This window comes from Equus asinus, chromosome 23 (genome assembly GCF_041296235.1).
Source record: "Equus asinus isolate D_3611 breed Donkey chromosome 23, EquAss-T2T_v2, whole genome shotgun sequence".
Lineage (NCBI taxonomy): Eukaryota > Metazoa > Chordata > Mammalia > Perissodactyla > Equidae > Equus > Equus asinus.
In genome coordinates, this window is record NC_091812.1 from 38,055,343 (window position 1) to 38,071,529 (window position 16,187).

The following is a 16,187-nucleotide window of genomic DNA, read 5'->3' on the forward strand; positions in this document are numbered from 1 at the left end:
CAACAGTAAAACGTGAATGTCATTGTCTATTTCACCAGACTATTGTGAAGATTAAGCAAGTCACTGGATAAGGAAGTCCACGTATAATATTTTAAAGTGCTTTATAAATGTCAGTTATCATTGATATCACGACTCCGTTTCTGGTGGAAAAAACAAGGAATTTGTAGAGGAAGTGTCCCAGGGTTCCTTCTACAAACATTAAATGATGGAGAACACAGACTAATTCATGGATTTTGGGTCCCTAATCCTGTATACCTACCTCCACTACAACTTCCTCTTCTTCTTACATGAACCACCTACCAGCAGGTAGGGAGGAGCTATTTGGGTTCTTTCCAGCTCTCCCTAAGTACAACCAGGGTGCACTGACACATCCAGCCTACTAAGCTCAGCCCCCTTCTCATTCCTGCTGAGTACTTTCAAGGTAGCCTGTGTAATTGCTCAGATTACTCTTGGCTGGAGGCCTGCTCTACGGTTGCTAGGAATATCACCAAAGAATGTGTGCTAAACCGCTCATAAAGACACAGGTCAGACTCTAGGAGCTTATGACCAAGACACAGGGATTGGTGCACATCTATGCTCAGGGCACATTCAGTAGAAAACAAAATAATAATATACTTTATAAGCAGACAGCAGTATACTTTACATGGAGTCAGAAAAATCCACATAACATTTGGGGGAAGATTGAATGCATGTTAGCAGTATAGACTACAAAAATACCTAAGGAAATTCCATGTCAAGGCAGGAGAAGAAAGAATGGAAAACTATTGACTCTTCTCTTTTTGACCCCCAAAGACTTCTGCAGGATCTCAATAGACTGACTGGCAAAAGACCCATGGAGACCACTCAAATACTCATATAACTGATCAATCAGTATGGACAAACTGTCAGTCCTATAGCCATCAAAGGAATAAAAATCACAACAATGACAAAATACCATATTCTACCTATCACATTAGCAAAGATTTCTAAAAATCATTCTCGGCGCCGGAGTGGGACTGGTGAAGAAGGCACTTCTGTGCAGTGCTGCAGACATTGCTAAAGAGTACAGGCCTTTCAGAAAACAACTGGACAACCTGCATCTAGAACCCCAAAAGTGTTCACACTCTCAGACATGGGAATTTTACTTGTAAGGATGTATCCTAAAAGTATATTCTGAAGAAGAGAAGAAATTCGGCACAGAGATAGTCACCACAGTGCTTAGTTGTCATAATAGAAAACTGAAGAACCAAAACAGCCAACCATAAGAGAAGGGGTGAGCAAATAGCGGTACATTTACACAACGGGAACGTTAAGTAGCCAAACTGAATATGGAGATTAGGCTCAGTTATGTGGAAATCTAGGTATAGGATAGACTGCAAGGCAACATATGTCTAGTCGTCTTTGGGCATTTTTTTTTTTTTGCTTTATGTTTTTGTGAATTTTAATAGTGGTGAAGAGCAAGTACTCTGGAGCCAGACTTCCTGGGTTCAAATCCTAGCTCAACTACTTACCAACTGCGCAGTCTTGGTGAATTAGCCTCTCAGTGTCTTCGTTTTCTAATTTGTAAATATGGGGTTAGTAAGTAGTACCTACACCTCACTGAGTTATTATGGAGATTAAATGAGTTGCTAGCTACATATTGTATAATATAATCTGATAATACAATTAAATATATAATTACTATTCATATAATATATATTTTAATAATATAATTTATATAATACATGTGTTTGCTAAATAAGGAAAATAAAAAAGTAAAATTATTGCACAATAATGTGGTTCTCAAAAATAAAATAATGTTTATTAAGGTTTATTAACCTTTCAAAAAGGCAACAAGTAAGTCCTTCAACAAGAACCAAATGTAAGAATGGACTCAGAAGTGGGCATGTGGCTCACTCCCAGTTCCCAGGTGGCATCCTCTGGAACATTCTTGGCCCTCTGGGGACCTGAGCTGTATACCTCTCGCCCATGTTACCTCCTAGATCCTGCACTAACTGACGCACAGCCCCAGGGTGGGCTCGAGATAGCAACAAGTTGAGTGGTGTGAAGGACCTGGGATGTCAGCTTCATGGTTTGGGAGGTTCCTTGGACTGATCTTGACTTTGGTTCCCGCTCTCCAGGCACATGCAATCAGGACATTCCCAACAGGAGGGTTTGAACCATGATGGTTGGTTTATTAGGATGGAATGTCTCCTCACTGAGCAAAATAGACAATATTTGCTATTTATATCCCTATGCTGGCTCTGCTTAAATTTGTCACCCATAAATTCCCTGATAGCATTCCTCAGTGTAATATTAGCCTTCCAAAAAGAGAAAACATTTTTCACTAAACTCCCACAACTCCTGAAATAGGGATATTAATCATTCAGGTATGTCAGGAACAGGGATAGAGACTTTCACTGGTCTTTGTGAAAACTAACTCATTCTCTCTTTCCTATCTTCTGCTATGCTTCTAAGAGAGAACAGAAATGTCACATGGCTTCAATCTACATTTGAGTCTTGTGATGCGTAAGACTATAAAGGTCTGTGATGCGGTGAAATACACTCAGTGAAGTTGAATATTAAGCCCAGCATTCTGGGCTCCATCTCCCAGTCTCCCCTGTCCATCTGGATCTGAATGAGAGGGCAGAGTGGACTGTAATTCCTGCTTGTGGGTGTCTTGGCTGACACCAGAAACAGTCAAAACCAGAATGGCCCTGCAAGCATGTTTTATCACTCTCACAGCCAACTCAGGGAAAGAAAATCCTCTTTATTAAATCCCTCCCTCCAAAAGCCAGTTACTAGAGATGCCAAATACACTGGTGTGGATGACTGTGGTCACTCAAATCAAAGAGCTTTAACATATCCTCTTCCCAGTGCTATTTCTATAAAACTAACAGAATTTTAAAAAATTCCATTAGGGTCTTACCACACACACAAACCCAGAGAAAGCCGAACTCATTTTCTGATGAATGGCTCCTGTATTCCAGCTGTTGGATTTCATGTAGTAAATTTGGAAGGAACACTACCTCTCGGACCCAAAGCAAAATGAGGCAAGATGTTAACACATTTCGTGGGCATAAAACCTAAGAGTGATGGCAAGGTCAGCCAATCTGTCAGTCAGCCAGTCAATGATAGTTATCAAGCCCTGGTCAACGTGCTGTTGGAACGACCAAAGAAATACAAGATAATACTTTGTCCTTGAGGATTGATAACGCAGTTGGTGTGACCACACATACATTCATAATAGCATAAGAACACACACACAAATTTATGTTGGCAATAAATGCTAGTTGTCACATTTGGTTATAAAATCATCCCTTCCCCATTTTAGAAGCTATTTTACCTCCAAGAATGGAGGGAGTGGGGGGTGGGGAGGAATTCTCAGATAAACTGATTCTACCCAAGTTACCGCTCCTGATGGTTAAGGAGAATCATGCCTCCTCTCCTCAATTTTGGGAAGGTTTTTTCCCTTCTAAAAACAAATTTGCTTTTCTGATTATAAAAAATATTTGAATTAATTATACCAGCTAGAAAATGTGGAATAGTACAAACAAAGAAAGGAAAAATTATCTTTATTTTCACAATTCAGATATCGTCAGATAAATACACACAAAACTGGAATGTTATATACATTGTTCTTTATCCTGTTTTCTCCCTTATATTAGCTATGAGCTTCACATATCGCTAAAATTCATTCTTAAAAAACGCTCCTCTTACTTTGTCACACGAGGTCACTGGTGTCTCTGTGATGATAGGTTAGATCAGGAGTTCAAGGTCACTCTTGCTGCTAGGGATGATAAGGCAGCCCCGTGAAGCTGGGTGTGGATTTCCTTCCAAAAGAGGAAGGGGAGTGGAGGAAGTTAGAGGAGAAGGGAATTGTGTGACTAAATATGATAATGGAAGGCTATTCTCTAGGGCAGAAGAATCCAATAGAACTTTCTGTGATGAAGGACACGATCTGCATCTCACTGTCCAATACAGTAGCTGCATGTGGCTACTGAGCACTTGAGACGTGGCTAGTGTGACAGAGGAACTGACTTTTAAGTTTTATTTAATTTTAACTAATTCAAATTTAAATAGCCACATGGTTCATGGCTACTGTACTGGACAGCACAGCCCTTGGGCAATCTGCATTTCCAGGTTTAACAGATTTTGTTTCAGGAATGTTTCTGATTAAATTCCTCAAGGAAAAGCACAGGACCCACCAAGAGTTTAAATAAAAGCCAGATAATGATTCTTAGACTCCTGGCCTTCAAGATAGGAAGGATATTACACTCCTTATTACATTTATCTTTTCTTACAAATTTACTAGTCCAGTCTTTGTGGAAGGAGCCAGAGTGTAAATACATCAATAAGTAAATAATAGTCACAACTCTCAAGAGGGCTGGTGGACATTTTTTTAAGCTAAACTTCCAGGGCATTTCAGCTCTTTTGAGAAACCACTTTCCCTTCTGGAAGTAGGAGAAGCAAAAGGAAATGTGTCACCCATTTTCCTTCCTGCAGACCGCAGGCCTACTCACCGGGTCCACTGAGAGCGGCAACAACACAGGCGGGCCTCCAGTTTCCCCACCACAGCATGGTGGAGTGAAGTTCAACACAGAGGCTCTACCCAAGTGCTTACCCACACGGACGGAGAGCAGTACCATCACCCCACACCTCGTCAAGGTGCTATGTCAGGAGCTGTGTGCTCAGTGGGTTTGTTTATGTAGCAGATGGTTCTGCAAAACAAAATTCTTGTTCTCTTTTACGGTGAGGCTGGGAACCATCACCAAAGTCTGGGCACCAGCAAAAAGGCTGGAGGGACAATTAGAATTGAGACTGACCCTTTCCTGAGGTGGCTCTGCCCAGACCATGATGACAACTTAACAGATGCAGACAGCCCACTTGCGGGGCCCCTCCTAGGTATCAGGAAGGTCCCCCAGAACTGCTTCCCCAACCAGAGTGTGGCCTGCACAGGGTTGGCAGGATCCTCTGTGAGGCTCCTGGAAAACAATGCTGAGAGCAATCGCTTCCCAAGACCCCTTGCTACATTCAGATGGGAGAATCCTTCACATCCTGTGAGATGGGAACATATTTCAGAATTCAGGGCAAGCACTGTTTTTTTCAGCTACTGCTCAAATCTCAGGAGTCATCTGTCCCCTTGACCTTTCAGAAGCAGCACTGACTAATGTGTTTGCCTGCCTTTGCTCTTGTACTTTTGTAAAATGGGGGTGCTCACAGTATCTGCTTCATAAGGTAACTGCAAAGATTAAAGAGGATTAAAAGAGATGATCCAAGTCAAGTGCTGAGCACGTGCCTGGCGCATAGTTAGCACTCTACGAGTGTTACTTTTCCCTTTTCTTTCCCTATTCTTCTAATAGCACAGCATTTCAACTTTTATGTGTTCATTCACTCAACAACCTTTTACCAAGCACTTACTCAAGTGCTGGAGGCACACTGAATCAAACACACTCCATGCCTTCTTGGAGTTCACGTTTTAGTGAGAAAGAAAGAAAACATACCAATGAGAAATCAAGTCATATAATTTCACACTATAATTGACAATAGAAAGGAAATTTTCTTTCAAAGATATATAGAGACGCAACTGTTTTCTCCAGAATGTACTCAAAGTAGGAGGAGAAAGAAGCAGCAAATAAGAAAGAAGTGTGGCTGGGCTCATGACCTTTTAAACGGAGCACTGGCTGTGGGTCCCTTTGTCTGGCCCTGTCTTGTGATGGCAGGTACCATCAGGAGGCCATGCCCCAGCTCTGCTGTGGACCAGCCCTGGCAGAGTGGTTTTTCCGCCAGTGGTGTGACCAGTCCATGCCCGAGTAGGAGGATAAGCACATATGAGTGGCAGAGGCAGTGCTGGCAGGGCCTCAGCTTTTTAGTGGTACAGTTGTTTGCTAGCCAAGTGGAAGGAAGGATGTCTATTTATGAGCTTTATGACTCTCATTATTTTTCTGCAGAGACTACAATTTTGTGGGTTACTTTAGGAAGCGTAGAGTTTTTGGGCTCAGTCATATGACTGCTGCATGTGCAGAGGCATGGATGAGCCAAAGTGATGAATGGGAGGGCTCAGCTCAGAGAGCTCCAGGCTCAGGGACACAGAAGGAAGATCCATGATTCTCCTCCCTTTGGCTCCCCTAATTTCTCCTTCTCCAACACTCTCATGGCTCTTTGTGCATTTCCTCTTACTCTCTGAGCTGCCCCCTTGAATACGTTCTGTAATCCATGACACAAGCCAACGAGAAGAAAAGAGGCAAACATAGGTTAAGTCTCTGGTATGATCTTTGGTGTCACATCTTCTCAGCCTGATTTTATGCACGTCAACTTTGCTCAGAGAAAGGCCAGGGAATCATCCACTTACTACTCACATGCTACCTTAGTATTAGAAAACTTTTAAGATTCCTTTTTAGGTAGTCACTGGACATTCCTGTGTTTCTTTTTATTTTTGGTGAGGAAGGTTGGCCCTGAGCTAACACCCATTGCCAATCTTCCTCTTTTTGCTTGAGGAAGATTGTCCCTGAGCTAACATCTGTGTCAGTCATCCTCTATTCTGTATGTGGGACGCTGCCACAACATGGCTTGATGCGCAGTGTGTAGGTCTGCACCTGGGATCTGAATACACAAAACCCGAGCCGCCAAAGCAGAGTGCATGAAATTCACTACCATGCCACTGGGCCAGCCCCCAGACATTCCTGTATTATAAGCAGGTGATTCAAACAAATGTTCCCATTTTATAGACAGAGATAGAAGCAGAGGAGCTGTTGCATCTCTTGCCTTTATAACCAATGTTTCATTTACTTGGTACCACGCAAATAACAGAAAAGTGGAAAATTCATACAACCATTTTAATATTTCTAACCATTCAGATATTTGAATTATTCATGGATGTAGCCTTTATCTTAAAACAAACAGGCAGCAGAACTAAACCAGTCATCATGCAATCTCCTTCCAAGTCTAGAGCTTTCTCATTTCCAGTCCCCTTACTTTGGAATTGTCGTAGAACATTTTGGTTGGTGTTATACCAGCCACTCAAGAGAATTCTGACAGAAGGAAAAAAAGGAACTAATATTTATTTGCTCCAAGACAGGCATTGTCCTAGGTGTTTTACACAGAAAATCATCCTTAAAACAACTTTTGAGTTAAGTAGTATTGTCCCTAGTTTTAGACAAAGAAAGAGAAAAGTGAAAATAACTTACCCAAATCCTCATAGCTACCAAGTTTCAGAACTAGGACTCAAACTCGGGTCTGTATGGTGACACAGTTCATACAGACTACAGGGCATAAGCTCATGGACCAAATTCACTTAAACAAAATCTTGCCATTTTTGTTGAGATCCCTTGCTGCCAGATCATAGGCAAAGTACTCAGACTGGATCAACATTTCATAAAGTACAAACATTTTCATTAGGGAAAAGAGCATTAAATTAATTAATAAAATTGATGAAATCACCTAATCACTGAAAAATTCTAAAAACCCTCAAGAATAGAAACAGACATTTCAGAAATTTCTTTTGGCCAATTTTCTGATTTTATCACTATTTTATTTCCATCCATTGCATGAACAACTTGGATCTGGGTTTGAAAACTGGATAACCCATTAACCAACTGTGTGTCTTTGGATAAATTGTTTTCCTTCTTGAGCCTCATTTTATTTCAAAATAATACCTATTTTATAGGGTTGAGGAAAACATTATATATGAGTGTTTATAAAAGCATCTAGTACATTCTCTGACATGTAGTAGGCCCTCAGTAAACAGCAGTAATTACTGTTACCATGACATAAACTTAGAAGTATAGATTCTATATAACACACAAGCAATTCTTAAGCAATTTTTCTCTCATAATCTACCACCCTTAAGTATAAAATGATACTGCTCTTAAAAGTGAAATCTCCACAATTTGGTTGTCGTTTTTTGCCTTGACTCCTGATCTTGGCCATCGACATCATACAGGTCTTCATCTAGCTAGAACTCTACTAAGCTTCCTCCTTGGGAGTGACGGAGAAACTGCCTCTTCATTTTAATACGGAGTCTATAAATGGGGACGCTGCAGGAACAGCTCACAGACTGTGTTAGGAAGACAGATTTTTCTTCGGGCTGAGAACTGAACCAGCTTGCAAAGCACTCGAGCTATTTACGACTGACATTTAAGCAACTACTGTACTAAGAAAGAGGGAAATAATGGAAATAATAACCCTTAAAATTCCACTTAGGCACATTCTGATTGAAGGAACCCCATGACAGTCGTTCAAAAGCCAACCGCTGGAGTAACCTCCTGGTCCCCTTGCCCTCGGTCAGATGGGTTGCAGCATGGGGGCTTTTAGTTAGAAAGTCCACCTGGTTCCAAGAGGAGGGACTATTTTCATCTATAGCTTCTGCCACCAGCTCGCAGGCCACAGTGAGATGCTCTCTGAACACTCGGGATGCTCTCCTCTGCTTGAGCCCCTCACAGCACCCCACCTGGTCTGAGCAAGCTACCAACAGCATTTATGACTGAGCCACAGTCTTGCCCGTGGAGTTGTGATTCATTTCCAGGGGTAGAGTAGGGGAAGAGGGAGACGGTTTGCTACTGATGTCTGCAAAGGTTGGAATAAGGGGATGGGAGTGGGCAGAGCATGTTGCTGAAAGGGACAAAAAGGAAATGGGAAAAAGCAGAGCGAGAAGGAAGGTGTGTGTAAAACACTCTCCGTTAAAAGATGTAATCAATTTTCATTTAAATATCTTCAACCCACCCAAAACCCTAACGTGTGGTGGCCTATGGCTTCCAAATTCTCAAAATGATAAGCTGCCAAAGTAAACTAATTGCAATGTGTCTCAGTAATTGCCATGTGTGGGTATATACAGTTATAGTAAAACGGTTCAGTAAATCTTGACGGTGATAATGCACATTTGGAAATTACATAAAATAGAGACTCTCAAAACCAGAAGACTTGAGGAGTCTGAGATAGGTTTGAAAGCCAGCGTTGCCATTTTCTGGCTGTGTGGCCTTAAAGAAACCATAGCTTCTCTGAGCCTATGACTCCCTATTTGTAAAAGGGGCATAATCATACTCATGTGGCAGCATAATCCTCACAGTAGGAAGAGAAACGAATGAAAGGGATTCACTGCTCAGTTGCCCATGAGTTGCCACCCACATGCCATCACCTGCCTGGGAGTGAAAAATCCTGGATACATGTAAGGCCCAGAATGAAGGGTCAAGGATTTGGACATTCTGGGTCTGATGGCCTTGCGAAGTGAACACCTTAACCACTGGTCAAGGTTGATAAGAACGACTTGGGGATCTCTGTGAGATGGGGCCACTCTGTTGCTGGTATAGTCCCCCTACTGGGTGGCTGCAAGGATCAAATGAAATCATAAGTGTGAAAATATTTTGCAAATAGTAAAACCCACTGAAAATCTAGCCCTGACTGTCTCATTGTAAGCCTGGTGTTACTAATCACCCTACCTTCTCTGAGTACACAGGTAAATCTGCCCATAGTTGTGTCAAACTGCTCCACAGAGCTCACGAGCGACTCATTGGCTCAGGATTACTTGAGCCTAAAGCAGAAGAAGGGAAGCATGTCAAAGACCGAAGATTTAATTCTATCTGCCCTTGTCGTTCCAAGCAAGCTTTGCTGTAAGAAAAGTCTGGCAGTGAAGAGGATTCCAGACAGAGATCAGAAGGGACGTTAAAGAGAAGTGCCGTAGCCCCCACTGAGGTCCGTGAGAGCCTGTCCTGGCTCTCTATAGCTTTTAGGTTGCGCTGAGTTTACAAGACTTCCCCAGGAGGTAAAGGGAGAAGCAAGCGGGAGAATATTTATTTCCTTAGCCACTGGCCAGTTGCTTCCTTTGGATTACCTCTGACTGGGGGACGGTGGTGAGGGGGCACTGAGTCCTACACTAAAGGCCAGTGATTCTTACGGTGGGTGCCACGGCATCAGCTCCACGCTGCCTCTGCGGCAGACGTGGTGAATCAGAACGTCTGGGTGAAGGGCCTGGAAATCTTTGTGCTTAATCAGGTATTTCTTACGTTAAAGAATGAGAGGTTCTAAGATCTTTAGATGATTTTTTAATCTTCTGAAAGTTTTCCAAATGAAATACCAGTAGGAAAAAAAAGAACAACTCTGATTTCATTTGAAACAGGGGAGGAGAGCTCTTCCAATGGGCATCTCTTCCCCCTGGCTGGGACCCAGCCCTTTCTGCTGGACTCTGGGGGTTATTGGGAATAAAGGGATGAGGACAGTCCTAAAGTGAATTTGGATTACACTCTCAGCAGATATGGATCAAGATGACCTCCCTCCCCACCCCAGTGCCTTTCTCTTACATGTCAGTTCTTGGTCAAGGTGAAATCATGGTACCTTATTTGAGTGACTCAGAAGTCTTGGTCTTTCTGTTGGCCCCATACTGATCTTGTGGCCTAGACTTCTGTTGTCCATCTATAATCAAACTCCCACATTATATCCGCTCCACTAACTAGGTGACTTCTTGCTTCTCTGAATCCAAGTCTGTGATTATACAATTTTCCAGCACTCTAATCTCTCTAAGAGTAGGCCCCATCTCACACTTGCACCAATGGCTTGATTCTTTCTCCTGCTGAACCTCTTGTCTCACAGCTAAGTCCCTATTACATACTTGAGGCCTCCCCAAAATCTACTGTCTAGAATATTATGTTGAGATGAAATCTGGGCTTGAAGTAAAAAAGTACAGAAATCTATGTAAGTGGGTTTGAGATAGCAGAGTGGATGTTGCATTTGTGACACCTGAAGAATGTCACTGGATCCTAGGATACCTGTCACCTCCTTCCATCTGGCCGCCAGGAAACTTTCCTTTTTATCTTGTCAGACCTTGTGGACGTTGACTACTAGTCTGGATAACCCAATTTATAACCTGCAGTCTCTACTCCGCCCTTCCAGCTAGACAGACAGATTTCCACCCACTGGTGTGTCTAGTCTATAGGGTCTTTTCTTTCCTGCTTAATCTCATTCCACTCTACACCAAACTCTTGATTTTTAAGTATGTATTAGGCATCTCAAAATGTGCCAAGTGCTACAGGCAATAAATAGATGACATGATTCTCTGTCTACACACGGACAGTGAGGAATAGTCTCTCACTTTTGAATTCAAAGGCTTTGCTTGCCAAGAATCACCCCTTAGATTAAGCTCAGGACGGGCAAGGACTTTTGTCTGTTTTTAATATTGATGTAGCTTTAGCACCCCAAACAGGACCTAGTACATAGTAGGAGATGAATATTTGAGAATGAATAAATGAATGAGTGAATGACACCCACAGCTAGAGCCTGTGGTGAAAATACTACTGATGGTGAGAGGGACCACAACTGAGGTCAGAGATTCTGATCTATGAAGCTTATATACAATAGCCTATCAGAGTTTCAGAAAATAAAGTAACTTCCCTTTCTAACACTGAAATTTTTTTAATGGAGGAAGAAACAAAGATGATGAAAATATGATTGGCCCTGTTCAGGTGACCTGCAGAGTTTTGCTGCCCCAAGCCACCCTTTCTGCTGGATGCCAAAGAACCACTGAACCTGAAGAGAAAAGAAGAGTGACCAGAATTAAGCAACTCAACTCATCCACAGGACACCTTGCACTCTTTTAGGAAACCATCCCTAGGTCAAGGAGCTTAATCAACTTCTCTGAGTGTTATCTCTAAATAGGGGCAGAAATATATCTCCTATTCTCTTTACAAAGTGATAATGAGGATTCAGATATTCATTCAACACATATTTTATTGAGCAGTTTTTTTATAGTTACCAGACACTGATACAAATTTTGTACCTAAGGTGCTATTTATATTGCAGTACAAACATAGATACTGTCACGGACCTCAATGGTATTGATAAAAACGCTGCATCCGCTCAGATCCACAGATACAAAAGACCCTGGGTAAGCACTTGGGTAATCCAGATCCTCTGAATCATTTTGCCATAATGATGAGAAAATTTAAGAACTTGAAGTAAAGGTTTTGCTTTGGGATGTGTGATGTGAGATGGGGTTTGGTGGAGGAATGTGGGAGGGGAGGCCAGGTTGTTACACTTAAATGATCTAGAAAAATGCTTGAATGTTTTTACTTCAACAGACTCGCATCTTTACAAGGTCTAGTTCTCAAAGACCTTGCAAAAGAATGAAATGGAGAGTTTAGTCAGAACAATCTAGCTAGAGAGAGAAAATTTCTGTAATCAGAAAGAGTACTCACAATTGTAAATAAACTAACTAGGAATTCTAAGGAAACTGGGATTTTTTGCACCATGGTCTGAGCCCAGATGCCCTGAATAGGCACAGATGAAGCCAGTTCTGATGTCTTATTGTTGTTGTTCAGTTTTATTAACACAGTGGCCTCGTTACCAATAACCTAGATGTTCCAGATGGGGGAGGGGGGTCCCTGTATTTTAAGGAATCTCCACCCACAACTATTCACATTTTTTTTCTTCTAACATCAATTACTTATCATATTTACAAGGAAAATTCCAACTAAAATACACGAATTACATGACACAGATTGCCATTAATACGTTCAGTCCTGAAGAGTCCAACTGAGCAGTCCCTAAAATAGACTTATAAGAAAAATTTGAACTTGATTTTAAGAGCTCCATTCATTAGAGGCTAAACTTCATGAATTTCAGATATAAGACAGAACATTTGCTTCTGTTAAAAATGTCTGTACTTCCCCAAAAGAATGACGAAGCACTAAATCTGTAATAATGTTCATTAAACACTTTTCTATGATGTTTTTAAGTTAATTGACAGAGAGGTCACAATAGTCAATGACATAGAAATTTTCTGGATGTTTTCCTTCTCTTCAACAATTTTTTGAGTTTCAGTTAGGAAAACAAACTGTCATGCTGCAAATGACACGGCTTGACTGGCAGGGTGAAAGAGCAGGCAAATTCCTTAATAATAATTTAAATACGCAAGTAGTACTTTGTGTTACTTAATCTCTGTTATAACGAATCTACCGTTACAGCTCAAGAAAAATCAGAAAAGATGGTCAATCACATTACTAACCAAAGGAAAAACCAAAACAACTTTGCTGTATAAATTGGCAAGAATTAAAACGACTGACAGTATGTAGTGCGGGGTGATGGGTATTGTAATGCACTGCTGCTGAGAGCTGAACCTGGCGCAGCCTTTGTGGAGGAATATATGGCAGCACCTCTCCAACTGTAAAGTGTGCAGAGCCATTAATCCGGCAATTTCTCTTTCAGAAATATTTCCTAAAGAAAGTATGCAAAGTGATATATATTCGTGTGAGAATGTCTGTGTAAACACACATATAAACATGAGAAGATTTAATATAGCATTGTTAATAAAAACAAAACATGAAAAAACTATAAATGTCTATCAATAGGCAAATGATTAAAAAATGATGACCTCTTCCTGTAAGTACTATACAATAAAAAAAAGGAGTTGATCTATATACATTGACCTAGAAATCAAAAGTATATATTTTGTCAAATTAAAAAAAAAAGCCATAAAATAAAATGCAGATGGGGCCGGCTCTGTGGCCGAGTGGTTAAGTTCGTGCGCTCTGCTGCGGCGGCCCAGGGTTTGGATCCTGGGCGTGGACATGGCACCACTCATCAGGCCACGTTGAGGTGGCGTCCCACATCCCACAACTAGAAGGACATGCAACTAAGATATACAACTGTGTACAGTGGGGGTTTGGGGAGATAAAAGGCAGAAAAAAATAAATAAAAAATAAAACGCAGAAGAGTGAGGCCATTTTTATAACAGAGCATGTGTGTTCACATATATCTATGTACAAGTATATGTAAGCACACGTACACACATACACTTCATTTCTATAAGCATTCAAAAAGGTCTAAAAGAACACTTACCAATCTTAACAGTCATTACCTTTGGGTGCTGGACTTAAGGTGAGCATAAGGCTGCGAGTAACTTAAACTCTTTATAAGCTTAAGGACCCTAAACAACTTTTAAAAAATGAACAGGTAAATTGTTTCTTTTCTAATTTAAAAAGTCAGTAAGAACTTTTAAACTGCATTTAAGGACTGTGCTAAGAGTCCAGTATCGCTGGTTTGTTGCTTTAGTAATCAGGCTTCCAAACAGTCTTCCCCAGCATGCAGGTGCTTGAGCAAACACGGCACATGAGAGCATGTACACAGACACACACAGTCACACACACACCCCTCGCCCACACTGGCAGTGGCACATATGCACCGATTAAGAGGCTACACTCTGCTGTCAGATGATCCTGGGTGTAGTTTCCAGCTCCACCATTTCGAGATTAAGAAATCTTGGGCAAGCCACTTAACATTTGAGTGATTCAGATTCCTCATCTCTAAAATGGGAGTAAAAAATGCCTCTTTATAGTGTTGTTCTGAGGATTAATGAGAAAGGGCACTGTAAGCACTCACCACACTGCCTGACACAGAACAAAAAGACAAACATCTTCAGGAATCAGTGTGCAAAAACATGAGACCAAGTGGGTGGTGGGAAATCACTCCGTCTCATGAATCGTAGTGCGTGTATTGCTGGCGGAAGTTTAGTCCTGTAAGGAACCTCATCTTTAATGGTTCCACACTTAACCTTCACACAAAAATAAATCCCAAGTAACTAAAAACTTCCATAGTATTCTATCTACAGGCACCATCAGGAAGGAGATTGAGTGTGGGCCTTGGGGTCAGACTATGTTTATAACACCAGCTCTGAGATTCACCTGGTGCTTGACTTAGGGCGAGGTGCTTAATCTCTCAGTCTCACTTGGGAGGCTAGAGTACATTTATATTTTTATTAATGTTATTGTGAAGATTAAACAAATAAGTGGAGGTATCCAGAGCACCCCGTATCTCGTAAAGAGTAGAAAAATAAGAACAATAATAGCTCTAACTAACTGACCATCTACTGTGGGCTAGGCATTCTTTCTTGTTCTTATCCAACTCTGAAAGAGAGGCATCATTATCCCCCTATTAAGAGTCAGGAAGCTGCATTTAAAGTCAGGACTTTGCATGACTAGCTCATAAGATTCCAATTCAGATCTGCCTGACTCCAAAGTCTTTCTACCTACTTTTTTCCCACGGCTCATTGTTTCTCTTCCTGTATCACCTTGGACAAATCCCAATTTCCTCTTCTGGTAACCTCTTCTTCTGAGGTAATATGACCAATTTGAGAATATGCAAGCTAGTGTCTGTGAACACTTTTAAAACTGAGAAGCGCTTTTGGAAACAAGGGATTTGTATCTACGGGCCCTGGGAATGCTTCAAAATACCTCTTCCACAGGGCTGCCACTGCTCGGAATTTCACTACCCAGCACTCAGTACCAGCTGTGAAAATATGCGTGAGAAGGAGTGCTATATTAAAGATACCTTAACGTATAAGGGAATCATCAGATCATCCTATTTCCTCTGGGGAGAGGTCTCAGGCAGTTGGCAGGCACTGGACATCTGAAGAGAGGGACAGGAAAACAGGAGCCCAGAGAAAAGAGGGGCCCTGAGAACTGACTCCAAGTCACAGTTTTGCCAAGGCAAATGGCTCCATCAATCAGTCCAAGAAGCCATGAGCAAAAATCCCTCTCCTCCTCTTCCTCTCCTTTTTACTCAATTTATATTTATTCAGCAAACTTTTATTAAGCATTTACTATGAGCAAAACATTGTGGGAGGATACAGTTTTTGTCCTGAGGAAACTTACAATGTAGTGATGCTTAGTTGATTCAGTCATCTTAATATCCTTATTGATATATGGGTTTAATCTGTGTGTGTGCGTGCTTGTGTGTAGATGCATAATTACATACGTAGATTATTCACAGTTCAGTCGTTTTCATAATCAATCACTCAACGGCTCTTCTGATTAAGATGACCATCTTACACCCCTCCCACAAAACCCAACATGGTGAAAGGCTGATTGCACCCTGAATACACACCTCAGTTTAATTTTTGTTTTATCGAATTAGCACACTGTCAGAATTTATAAAGTACTAGTTATGTAAAACTGCTCTTGAGGTAATTTTGTAGTAATTAAGTGTATAAGCGTAATTAAGAATTTCTCTGGATCTAATCATCAACTCCTAGCACTATACAAGCATTAATAACATCATGGCTTATACCAAGAATTATTCCTGATTATGACTACTGATGAGAACATGAGCTGATAACATCAGAATAATATGGCTCATTCTCCTCGTGACTATGTCACAACTTTCTCAGTGCAGACTGTTACACTGTTGATTTACAGCCAATCTCATTTGTCTTCCTGAGATTTCAAGGGGAAGTTGTGACACATAAG

At 41.2% G+C, this 16,187-nt stretch overlaps 1 protein-coding gene across 4 annotated transcripts in view; it reads right to left on the reverse strand.

Moving 5' to 3' along the window:
• Positions 1 to 16,187, reverse strand: part of GLIS3 (GLIS family zinc finger 3) — a 444,743-nt gene that overhangs the window by 4,196 nt on the left and 424,360 nt on the right. The window lies entirely within an intron of this gene.